Below are 12,565 nucleotides of genomic sequence, written 5' to 3' on the forward strand. Positions count from 1 at the left end.
TCTTTTTTCATTCTCAACTCAGGTACACAATTTAATTTAATTATCAAAAACTTTATTTTGTGTTCTAGAAACATTATTATCTAAGTAAAGCAATTATAATCATCAACAATCATGCAAGTATATATATATATAGAGAGAGAGAGAGAGATGGGCTATGGTGCATTGCAATGCATAGGCCATGGTGTGAATTGGACCATAAATCACCGATTCAAAGTCCAAATGACCGATCCAAACCGTTCATCTTGTTCTCCATATTAATATGTGCTTGGAGACCAAATTTTATATTTTTTGGAATTTTTTTACTATTTATTAAGCCACTTTGAAAATCGCTGATCCAATGGTGGCTTCTGATTTTACTGTTCCAAACAGTCACCGTTGGATCAGCGATTTTCAAAGTGGCTTAATAAATAGTAAAAAAATTCCAAAAAATGTAAAATTTGGTCTCCAAGCACATATTAATATGGAGAACAAGATGAACGGTTTGGATCAGTCATTTGGACTTTGAATCGGTGATTTATGGTCCAATGCACACCATGGCCTATGCATTGCAATGCACCATAGCCCATCTCTCTCTCTCTCTCTCTCTATATATATATATATGAGTTAGGCTGGGGTGCTATGGATAGCATAGTGGCCTCTATGCTACGGCTCAATATTCGAGTTTTCAAAATCCAAACGGTCGATCCGAACCGTTCATCTTATTCTCCATATTAATATCTGCTTGGAGACCAAATTTTATAATTTTCTGATTTTTTTTACTATTTATTAAGCCACTTTGAAAATCGCTAATCCAACGGTTTTACTGTTTTGTGCAGCCACCGTTGGATCAACAATTTTGTAAAATACTTAATAAATAGTAAAAAAATTCAGAAAAATGTAAAATTTGGACTCCAAGCAAATATTAATATGGAGAATAAGATGAACGGTTCGGATCAACCGTTTGGATTTTGAAAACTCGAATATTGAGCCGTAGCATAGAGGCCACTATGCTATCCATAGCACCCCAGCCTAACTCTATATATATATATATATATATATTTTTACCAAAACTAGATACACTAATTAGTTCAAACAAATTCATGTGAATTAATTGTAATGGTTGATACCATGTTTTTGGACTTAAAACAATTCTTGGTGTGTTTATCTTGAACACATGCATCACATGAACCCTCAGTTTCTAATCTCTGTGTTGGTAAACCACAAACTAGGTCTAATTTTTATCAACTTTAATAGAATCAAATGATACATGACCTAGTCTATGATACCATAACTAAGAACTGATTGTTATAGCACTCAAGCAGATATCACCAGAGTCAAAGTGAGTAAGATATAAATAATACACATTTTGTTTCTCTTCCCCTTACCCGTGTATACTAAGGCGTTGTCCAACGCTTTTAAAGTGAGTAAGATGGGTTCTTTTTGTATTATTATCAGACCGGTAGATCAACATGTGTGGAGTGTGGTCTTCAGAGTAGAGTGGAAAAAATGGCACGGCGGAGCTAGCTCCATCACAGAACGATACGGTTATGGCACGGAACAGCACGGTATGTGTGATTGTTCCGTGTCGTGACTCGCATGTCTCGTACCATGACCATTCGCGTGCCATAACCAGCTTTTGAAAATTTGGTACGGCACGACACGTCATGTGAAAGATCCAGGCACGACACGTCATGTGAAAGATCCAGTCACAGCATGTAATCACGGGAGTCACGTGTAATTAGAACCGTTAGGTCTTAATCAAATGATGAATCTTGAATAAACTAACTTAAATTGAATAAACTAATTTAAATTATGAAAAAAATAGTTAAACGTGAAAAACGTAATCAGTTAGGTTTGGACAAAGTACGCGAGCTGTGACCACCTCTCAACATTTTGATTACGGCACGGTACGGCATGAAATCAAAATCACGACGTGTTAATTACGGCACAGCACGACACAACACATTTTTTCCACTCTAGCTGAGAGCTCAAGGGGTCAAACAAGACTGTCAAATCTTATTTGGGATGTCAAATGGGCGGCCAGGCAATAAGAACAAAGTGGGAAATGAGAAAACGACCAGCACATGAGAGAGAGAACCTTCTTATTTGGGCTCGTTGGACCTTTTTGGGCTTAATGGATTTACTTTGATTCATCAATTTTTCTGTTTTTTCTAGACTATAACAAATACCCCAATCCTTTATAAATCTCTCAATCCTGCCTCAATATCTAAATTGTTTGATCTGCTCTACGATCCGTGCGAATGTGAGAGTTGGATCAGAGCCTGTATCACCTCCAGTTTTAGCGATTTACCCCCTCTTGCGCTCTTTCTCTCGTCTCCTCTCGGCCCCGACCACACCAAATTACCTCTCTCGAGCTGCCTCCACACATGCTGCTTAATATATATATTTTTTTTTTGAGACAGACACATGCTGCTTAATATTATTTCTGTATCTTTGCTTATATAAGGTGGCATAATTTCAATATTAAAAGGGGTAAAGTTGGTCTTAGTGCTCGGATGAAGAAACAAAAATATAGAAGACTCAAAATGAATAGCATCAATTCAATAGAGTTAAAGTATGGTATTATGTTGCTGTGCCAATAGAAGGTTTGGTGAGTTATTGAAATCCATCTACTTTATAAGTGAGGCATGTGTATACAAATGTTTTGAAACTTTCGAATTTATTTGGTTTGGTGAGTACAACTCCAAAATTCTATCGCATTGGCTTCAAACGACAAATTCAAACAGTTAAAATTCACCTACTTCATGATTAATGCATGTACATACATATAAATTTAAATAGCTTGAATTTGTTGTCTGAAACTAATCTGATAGAGTTTTCGAGTAATGTTCACCAATTAAACCCTCTTTAATGAGCACAACACACTCTAACTTTGCTCCATAATTACACATATCCATAAAATTACTCATCTTTATTATCTTGAGCAGTTTTTATTTTTTTTGAGAGAAGCTAGCTTAGAGCAGTTAGCTAGTGAAAGGTGTTTACATGAAAGGTTGCGTTTTCATTGGTACGTAACAAGGTTTTAAATAATATTTATCTAAGAAATATCTTTTGATTTAATTGTATAGAAAATACTCTTCGTTTAAAAAGTAGTTTGTTTGAAATTCAAACGAGGATCAGTCTCCTATGAATATTAATTAGTTGGGTAACTTCATCTCTAACTTTAACTAATATATATTTATATATATAGACACTAGTGGAAAAACTGGAATTAGGATCGGCCTATCTGGATCGGCTATATGAAACAACCAATCCTAATACCAATCTGGATCGGTTTTCTTAAAAAAATTGATTCTAAAAACTATTTAGATCGGGTTTTATGGTCAACCGATCCTAATTTATGAACTACTAGGATCGGTTGTTTGTTAGAACCGATCTGGATACTATCATGATCGGTTTTTATAGACAACCGATCATAATAGTTCATTAATTAGGATCGGTTGTTTCTCAAAACCGATCCTCATAGTATCAGTATTGGTTCTATTAAACAACCGATCCTAATAGTTCATTAATTAGAATCGGTTATTTATAACAACCGATCCTGATACTATTGGAATCAGTGTTTTATAAAAACCGATCCTAATTAATGCTAATTAGGATTGGTTTTTTTATAAATAAGACTTGAATTGCATTGAGAATGTGGGTTGCATGGCATATGCATAGATGACATAAAGACATGAGTTGAACCACAAATTTTCCATGATATACTTGCATGCATGATACATCGTTTTATATGAACCATGCACTTGTTATAAATGCAACATGGTACAAAGCAACTTAGCTAAAGCGTGAGTTTGATTTAAATGAACCTTAGCATGATATGGATGCATAGTAATTTTCACAAATGCATGACATGAATGCATAAATTTGCATGTGAGGCATATTTTATTGTTTGAATCTAAGAATGACTTGATTGAAGTACTTGGCATGCTTGAATTAACTTGTTTGAATTATATTATGCATTATATTTATTAGTTGAGTCAAAATGATGCATGCATGAGCATATTTTTATGAAGCATATTTTGAAACTAAAACATGACATGATTCGGAAAAGAATGATTCGTAACATGATATTGGGAACTGTGTTAAAGAACCAAATGTCTAAAACCTTACGATCATGTAGGCGCTGAACTTGTAGCGCATAACAGAAATTGCATAGGCACCATATTCGGGGTAAGCGTGTAATTTTTGTTATGTAGGCGCTAAACTTGTAGCGCATAACATAAATTGCATAGGCACCATATTCGTGGTAGCGCATGACTCGGTTATGTAGGCGCTGAACTTATAGCGCATAACTTTAGTCATGTAGGCGCCCTATTCGGGGTAAGCGCATAATTTCAGGTTATGGCCATAACAAAAATTGTGTAGGCGCCATATTCGTGGTAGCGCATGATCGGAGTCCTGTATGAGTCTTGACGGTCATGTAGGTGCTGAACTTGTAGCGCATGACCGGGGTCATGTAGGCGCTGTACTTGTAGCGCATGACCGAGTATTGTTAAACCAAAATGGTTACCTAATATAATGATATTTTATTCTATAATGGATATTTGCATGTTTGACATGATACATAAGCATTGCATTTTTGGGAACTAATGTTCATGTTAGAGATTTGAGATAAATGTATGAGTTTAGGTGAGAACACTGGCATGATTAATTGTGAATAAAACATGATTAAGCAATAGGATTACACAACTAAATTAGATTGAACTTTTTAAATCTATTGCACATGAGCGTTGCATGTCATAATATTTATTTTGCTTGATTGTTATTGATATAAATTGTTTCTATAGCTTGTTGATTTTCTTTCACGGTATTTGAGCATTTCTTAAAGTGAGCTTATATCTTTGTTCCTTGATTGTTTGTAGTTGGTAACTTAGATTCTTTGATTTTTTGATTCTTATATTATAATTGTAGCCTATATTTTTGGTGTTCGGTGTTGTTTTTGGTTTCAGTTGGTCGGATCTATGGATAACTCGACTGGAATTGAATACCGCACTGGGAGATTTTCAATCTCTCACATTTTTCCATTTCGGTGGGTTCCAGGTACAAAGCGTAAGACACAAAAATAAGATGTTGAACTAGAACACGTACCGCGGGACATGCCACAAAGTTTTTACAGGTATCGTGGCTCTTGTCTATGTCATTGGTAGTATATGTATATATTTATGAGATTGTGCATGATAATAAAATCGCCTTGCATTGACAGCGCGGCGGGTTGTCAGCCCTGTTGTCGGGGTGTGACAGAATTGTTAGATTATATGTTGAAATATTACCAATAATGTTAATTAGAAAGGCACAAAGAGAGAGAGGAGAGAACGGAGGGGGTATATTGGTCTTTTTTTATTAATTAATATTGTTTGGTTAATTTAAGTGTTAAATTATTTTATTGTTTTTGAGTAAATATGTGGGTTTCTATAATTTTGAAGAGTAAATATGATATTTTAAACTTTTGAGGGAGAATAATATTGAAGTTTTTGAGGGGATACATAAATTCCCTCTAAATATAAAATACGGAGGCCTTAAATAAATTTTAATTTGTTATGTACATTTAATTTATTTGTCAAAATGTCAAAGCCCGGATCCTGTTCAGTCCAATTTAGGTCAATATCAAATTCAATTCAGAAAAAAGCCCAATTTTTCAAACAGAGCTTTGACCCCTTCGTTCCACTGTATGCATTTTGTTTGTTGCATTGAAAAATAAATGACACTCAATATATTTTGACATTGTAATATTGTATGCATTTTGTTCTCTTGTCGAATTATTTTTAATCTTTTTTCATTCTCAACTCGGGTACACAATTTAATGAGGTTATCAAAAGGTTCATTCTTGTATACTAGAAATATTGCCAAGTAAAACAATTATAATCATCTACAATCATGCTAGTACAAATTTCTTTTTGATTAAAACTAGGTATGCTAATTGATGCAAACAAATCCATGTGAATAAATTATAATGGTTGATCAGTATCATTTGGACTTGAAAACAATTCTTGATGTGTTTATCTTGAACACATGCATGACATGATCTTCAATTTCTAATCTATGTGTTGGTAAACCACGAACTAGCTAGATCTAACTTTTACCAACTTTAATAGAATCAATAGATACATGACCTAGTCTATGATGCCATAACTAAGAACATGTTGTTATAGCAGATATCATGAGAGTTAATGTGAGTAAGATATAAATAATACACATTTAGTTTTCTCCTACTCGTGTATACTAAGGTTGTGATCCACAAACGCAGCGCAAAGAGGAACGAGAAGGAAGAGCTCGAGCGCGGTTTCTCTCACTACAATGAAACCTACACTCCGTTTTGGGGTTACGAATTTTGAAACTTTGTACCGCACCTTTCCCTCGCCACAGTAGCGCGTTCCTCTCCTTCTCTCTCCGATTACCTTCTTCTGGAGCGGGTGAGTGACATGGGCAGTCCGCGTTCCTCTCCTCATCCCATTCGTTTTCGTTCCTTTCCTTTAATAAAGAGGTTTCTACCCCTCTTTGGAGCACAGCCTAAGGCGTTATCCAAGGCTTTCAAAGTGAGTAAGATGGGTTCTTTTTGTATTATTATCAGACCGGTAGATCAACATGTGTGGAGTGTGATGCAAGGAGAGGTGGAAGCTGCTGAGAGCTCAAGGGGTCAAACAAGGACTGTCGAATCTTATTTGAGAAAAAAAAAAGGAAAATTAAAATCTCAGGTGAAGAAGTGCGAGGAAGTGTGTAAAAAGATGAAAGATCTATTGGGAATCAAGAATGTCTAAAAAGGTACAGTAAGGGCAAAGTGGTCAATACCTGGTTGGTTACGGCCAGGATCTAAGGTTGGTGATTGAGTTGGTATGGGCAAAGACTGACAGGTGGACCCCAGCTTGGGTTTTGAAGGCTTGAAGTTCCTTCCCATTTGCCTGCAGCCTTGCCTTGTAGGCCTATTTCCAAGAAATAAAATAACTAGTGCTAGTAGAAAGTCACATGTAGATCAACATGCATTAACATCTGTTTAATACCTGTACTAGTTCTGTTAAATTATTTTGTTTAATGTCATTAATTAGCTAGAAATTAGCTAGTTCAATTTAATTAAAATCACTCAGTATTCATGTTTGAATAATATCACATTTGAGGGCTATTGTCAATATATATTCCTTCTCCTGTGTTTGAAATTAATTTAATCAGATAACATACAAAGCATGAGAAAAGTCTTTTTAACATCTTCTATCTTGTTTATAATCTCAGTTTAATATCTATTATATACCCAATTTTATTTATTTATTTATTTATGCAATTTCCGTGTTTTCAGCACTAACTTTTTAATTTTCAAAATGTTTGGTACTCACCATCCCACCTTTATAAGAAAATTTCTGAATTTTGAATTTTTGTGTCCGTCTGTGTTGGCAGAAATCTGCATTAGTCACTACAGTTGGAATTTTTATAATTAACCTATGAAGCCTTGAGTTAAACAGGAATCAAACTTGTTTGAAGCTAACAGAAATTGGTACCAGCCATGCACCTTGACTTATAATAAAAATTTGTACCAGTCATATTGAGTCCAGATTTTAATTCCATAACTCTGTACCAGTGTAGAATATTTTCAACAATTATAAGCAAATATAGATATATCAAAGCATAAAAATACAACATATACTGTGGAGAACAAGAATTCATTTCAATGACTTCCTTTAATCCTATTTTGTATCTTGCATCCTTCGCAACAGTTTCAAAACCCCAACAACATTTCAAGTACCATTACTGCATTGACTGGTATATACCAGAAAGACAGCAAAATAATTATTGTGTTATCTGTGTTATCTATTTTAAATTATTTAATTTTTGAGTTAGAAAATAAAATGTTTTTTTTTTTGGTTTCATTCTCACAACAAATAATGAAAGACATAAGCATCATACAGAACTTTAAAATGTCCATAACAAAATAATGAAAAAGTTGTATACACTCATTAAAATACAGATCAAGCAAACCAATCCAGAAATAGCAAAGCTCATTTAGAAATCATATTAATTGCCTTCTCAATTTCGCCCTATCTTTCAAATCTCCTTTCGAATTTACTTTGTTATTTGGGCTCAATGGGAGAGATCAGAGAGAACATTGTTTTTTGGGTTCGTTGGGCCTTTTTGGGCTTAATGAATTTGCTTTGATTTATCAATTTTGAAGCTGTACCAATGAGTTTAAAGAATAATTAACGAACATGGGCGTAATAAATTTTTTTTTTTGTAACAAAAGTGGATAACCCCCACTTGTTTCATATAAAACAGTATTCATTACAAAATACAATGAGTTAAAGAGACCCATTGCACAAGATAAAACCAAAATACAGATCACCAAAATAGAAAGCTACTACTTAGAAAGTTTAGCAGGGAGCATATTACAAAACAAAGGGGATTAGTACTAAGTTCCAACATATACTAGGATAGTGCAGAATCTGAAGATGCAGAGATACAGTCCATATATGATTCATCAGAAGATGGAGAGACACGGTCTGGATTGATTGGAGAATCAGACTCCATTCTGGATATTAGGTAGTCGGAGAGATCCAGTTCCCTTGACCCATGTTTTGTGTCCCTTGGATCTTGAGAAGTCTGCTCTCCTGGATCTTGAGAAGTCTGAAACCAGCAAAATTGTCAGACTGCCTCCCTGATTCAAATTATAAACATCCATTGGCATAATTAAGGTCAATTTGAAGTAAGTTTCATCATTTCTAGCTTTGCACTAGTAAGATGCTAAAGAAATTATAGTAGTGCCTACATTGGTAAGGGGAGGGATTGGTGAATTTTCAAAACAAACTCTATTTCTGACTAGCCAGATAGACCAAAGAGTGGCTGCTCTAACTAATTCAACTAGTAATTTGTCTTTAAGGGAGATACAACTATCTGAAATCCACAAATCATCTAAGTTGTTACAATTAAAATAAAAACCATTATGTTGGACAATCCAAGACCATATGACATTAGCAAAAGGGCATGTAATAAACAAATGAGTAGTGGATTCTACATCACCGCAGAATAGACAGGCAGTGTCTCCTTGCCAACCTCTATGTGCTAAGTTTATTTTTGTGGGTGTAATAAATTTAATTTGATTCATCAATTTTTTTTGTTTTGTAGACTATAACAAATGCCCGAATCCTGCCTCAATATCTGCACAGTTTGATCCGCATTAAGATCCATGCTAATGTGAGTGTTGAATCAGAAACTGGATCGCCTCCAGTTTTAGTGTTTTATCCCCTCTCTTTCGCTCTTTCTCTCGTCTCCTCTCGGCCCCGACCTCACAAAAATTACCCCTCTCGAGCTATCACCTCTCGCCCCTTCTTTTCTCCCTCACGTGCTACTTAACATAGTTTCTTTATCTTTGCTTAAGGTGGCATATATAACTTTAACATAAAAAGGAGCAAAGTTAGTCTTAGAGCGAGCTAGCTTGGATCAAGAATAAAAAACATAGAAGGTTAAGAGATAGATAGCGTTAATTCAATAGAGTTCAAGTATGATATTATTTTGGCGTGCCATCTCATTTTAATCTGCAAAATTACAAAAGAAAAATGTATTGTTAGATTTAAATTGTTTGAACAAATTTTTTAACGTTGAAATTGTACAAAATAAACAATGTATCAACCTCAAGCATTGCGAGCAGCTCTAGGCTCTAGCCAATCTTTCCAATATTTCTCAGTTGATCTGGTGTTCTCTTCTCCTCCCTTCCAGTATGTCCATATATACATTGGGATTCTGTTGTGTCGTCTCATATCCACAATAATTAGCTTATATTCTTGTAGTATATACAAACTACAAATCTAATTGAATATATAAACTAGAAATCTCATGATTATGTGAGTTACAATTTAAAGCTTGGTTGTTCCGCAGCTCTGGGTGCTTTAAAATTCATGCTGCACAAATTCACGAGATGCGGAACAACCAAGCTTTAAATTGCAACTCACATTTAAGTTCTATTTTAACTGGAATTTGTTCTAGTATATTGGAAGTCAATTCAAGGTAGATCTGAGGTGCATTAATTTTTTTTTTTCTGTTTAATTAAATCAGTTGCCCAACTGCTTGATCATTGTATTAATTTGCGAAAGAAAGCAAGCATTCACATGGTGGGCCCAACTGCTCATTTGTATTTAATTTATTAGTCAAACTCAATTAATGGCAGATCTAGAGATCTACCCAGTTCATTTGTTTAATTATGAGCATTCATATATTATTTGAGTTAAGATCACACATGACTGAGTTGATGTATGGGGAAATAATCTTAGATCCACTTCTTACGAATTAACCTATAGTTATTTTAGATCTTGTAAAATGTTTTTTAATGCAAAAATAAGAACTATTGACTTTGTCACATCTAAAAAAATAAAATTATTCACACATGTATTATGCATGATGCTTTCACAAAGTTATCACTTTCTCACATCGTATTAAGTATGGTTCTAAAAATTAAAATTGGAATCAGATAGTAGACCATAAAATCGGAATCGGATGAATTAATACGAATCGGCTGAATCCAATTGGAAAATATGATTTTTTTTTTTAAAAAATAGGAAAGAAAATATAAAAGGCCTTTGTTGATTGAAAGCAATTAATGGGTGTAAAGTGTGTTGATATATACTTGATAGTATAGAAAAGAGATAATATTAACAAATTGGCAACTACTTGCCAAGTCTTGAATATTTTAGTCTATGCATCAGAGCAGGCCACCCTTGTCTATTTAGGTGCAAGTGAGATATATAGATATAGAAACAATACTCTCAAATAGGGGTGGAAAAATATCTCGTAGTCTGTGGTTGATTGTGACTCGTATCTAACTCGTTCACTAACAGCTTGTTTGTCACTGCATCGAGCTGTCAATGAGCCAGTTCGTCACTAGCTCGGTCCATAATTAACGAGTTCAAGTTGAAGCCTAGCTCGGTTAGGGATCAATTTGTGAATTTGTATAAATTTGTGTGCATTTTATACTATCTAATTTGGTCCAACTCAGTCCAAAAAGTTTATAGAATTTTTTTTTTTCTTAAAACATAGTACAGTCAGACCCAACGAGCTAGCTCTATCCAGCTCGTGACAATTTCAAATTGAGATTTCAGTTGGGACCTCTAAAGTCAGCGCTCATGACTTGAATGAGCCAACTCGTGACGAGTTCAAGCTGAACCCAGCTTGTAACAAGCCAGCTCCTTACCACCCTAACTCTTAAAGGATAAATTTCTATGGAGTGGAAAGTTCATTTCATGCTGGGTAGCACAAACGATGAGCATCACCAAAATAAAGCAACATGCATTTGTCAATTTAGGTATATAAAAGGGTAGTAAGGAATATCATGTCCATTTGTCCCTTACAACAAGGGTTGCATCAACCTCAATGAAAGAGAGAGAATATGATATGAAGCTAGATTGACTTGCATCAACCTCAATGAATGCTATCAAGTCAAATTGATGTGTATATTGTTGCTAAAAAACGTGTCCCATATATCACCTTGCATCAACCTCAATCAAACACAAATATCATATCACCTTGCTCATATCAACCTCAATTAATCACAATATATATATATCATTGCTAAAAACGTGTCTCCCGCCTATTTTTTTTTCTTTTTTTAAAGAAAATATGGAGGTTTAGCTTTTAAAATTGGAATATTTATAAGAAAAATTGAACTCTACTCTCCGAGTTCTGACAATATCAAGTTCTCAGCTCCAGTCGGTTCCACTCGACTCAGATCCCTCCCCTCTCCCTCATTCTCTTCTCCGTTCAAGGAGGTAGAGACAAGAGGGGTGGATATCATTGTGTTGGGGGGTAAAAATTCGTCTCTTCTCCGTTCAAGGAGGTAGAGACAAGACGGGTGGATATCATTGTGTTGGGGGTAAAAATTCGAAGAGGAGAGGTGTGGAGCTAGTGAGAGGTTGTGGCTAGGTAGATCTAGGGTTTGAGATTTTTTATTTTTGTTTCTTCTGCACTATTTTTGAAAATCCCTTTTAGATGTCCGCCCACTCAAAGATTAGAACTCCGTCTTTGGAAGAAACCAAGCATTCACATGGAGGGAATAATTCTAGTATATTATAAAGTCAACTCAATGCAGGTCTGAGGTGTATTCATTTTATAATTTTGTTTCATCAATTCAGTTGCTCTCTTGATATAGTCTACTAATTAATTTATACTTCATAGGTGCACTGCCCAAAGCTGTTCATTTGTATCTAATTCATTAGTCAAATTCAATGGCAGATCTCCAGATCTACTCACTTTATTTGTTTAATTCAGTTGATTTAATCGAGTTCAGATCTCAAATCTGCACCAAGCTAGCTGTTAATGTGTACTAAACAATAGGAAATGACTGAGTTCTTCGATGTATAAATAATCTTATGAATTAACCTACTTTATAATTCTCTTAACTCTTCAAACAGTTTAATTTTCGTAATGCCGAAGAACTATTGACTTAGCCACATCTAGATCCCATAATTGCGCTGCCCTTATTTGATTTTTTATTTTTTTTGTTAAATATTCACGTACAGTTGGGTTTCATTCATGATGCTTTCAAATGGTTATCGCATTCCCACGTCTTATTTAAGTTATGATATCATGCACTAAG

General features: G+C 34.7%; 1 long non-coding RNA gene across 1 annotated transcript in view; it reads right to left on the reverse strand.

Annotated features, from left to right (window-relative positions):
• LOC144546062 (uncharacterized) overlaps nucleotides 1–12,565 on the reverse strand; it is a 104,422-nt gene that overhangs the window by 37,464 nt on the left and 54,393 nt on the right. The gene's annotated exons all lie outside the window — the stretch shown is intronic.

Source organism: Carex rostrata, chromosome 29, assembly GCF_964058835.1.
Source record: "Carex rostrata chromosome 29, lpCarRost1.2, whole genome shotgun sequence".
In the NCBI taxonomy this organism is placed as follows: Eukaryota; Viridiplantae; Streptophyta; class Magnoliopsida; order Poales; family Cyperaceae; genus Carex; species Carex rostrata.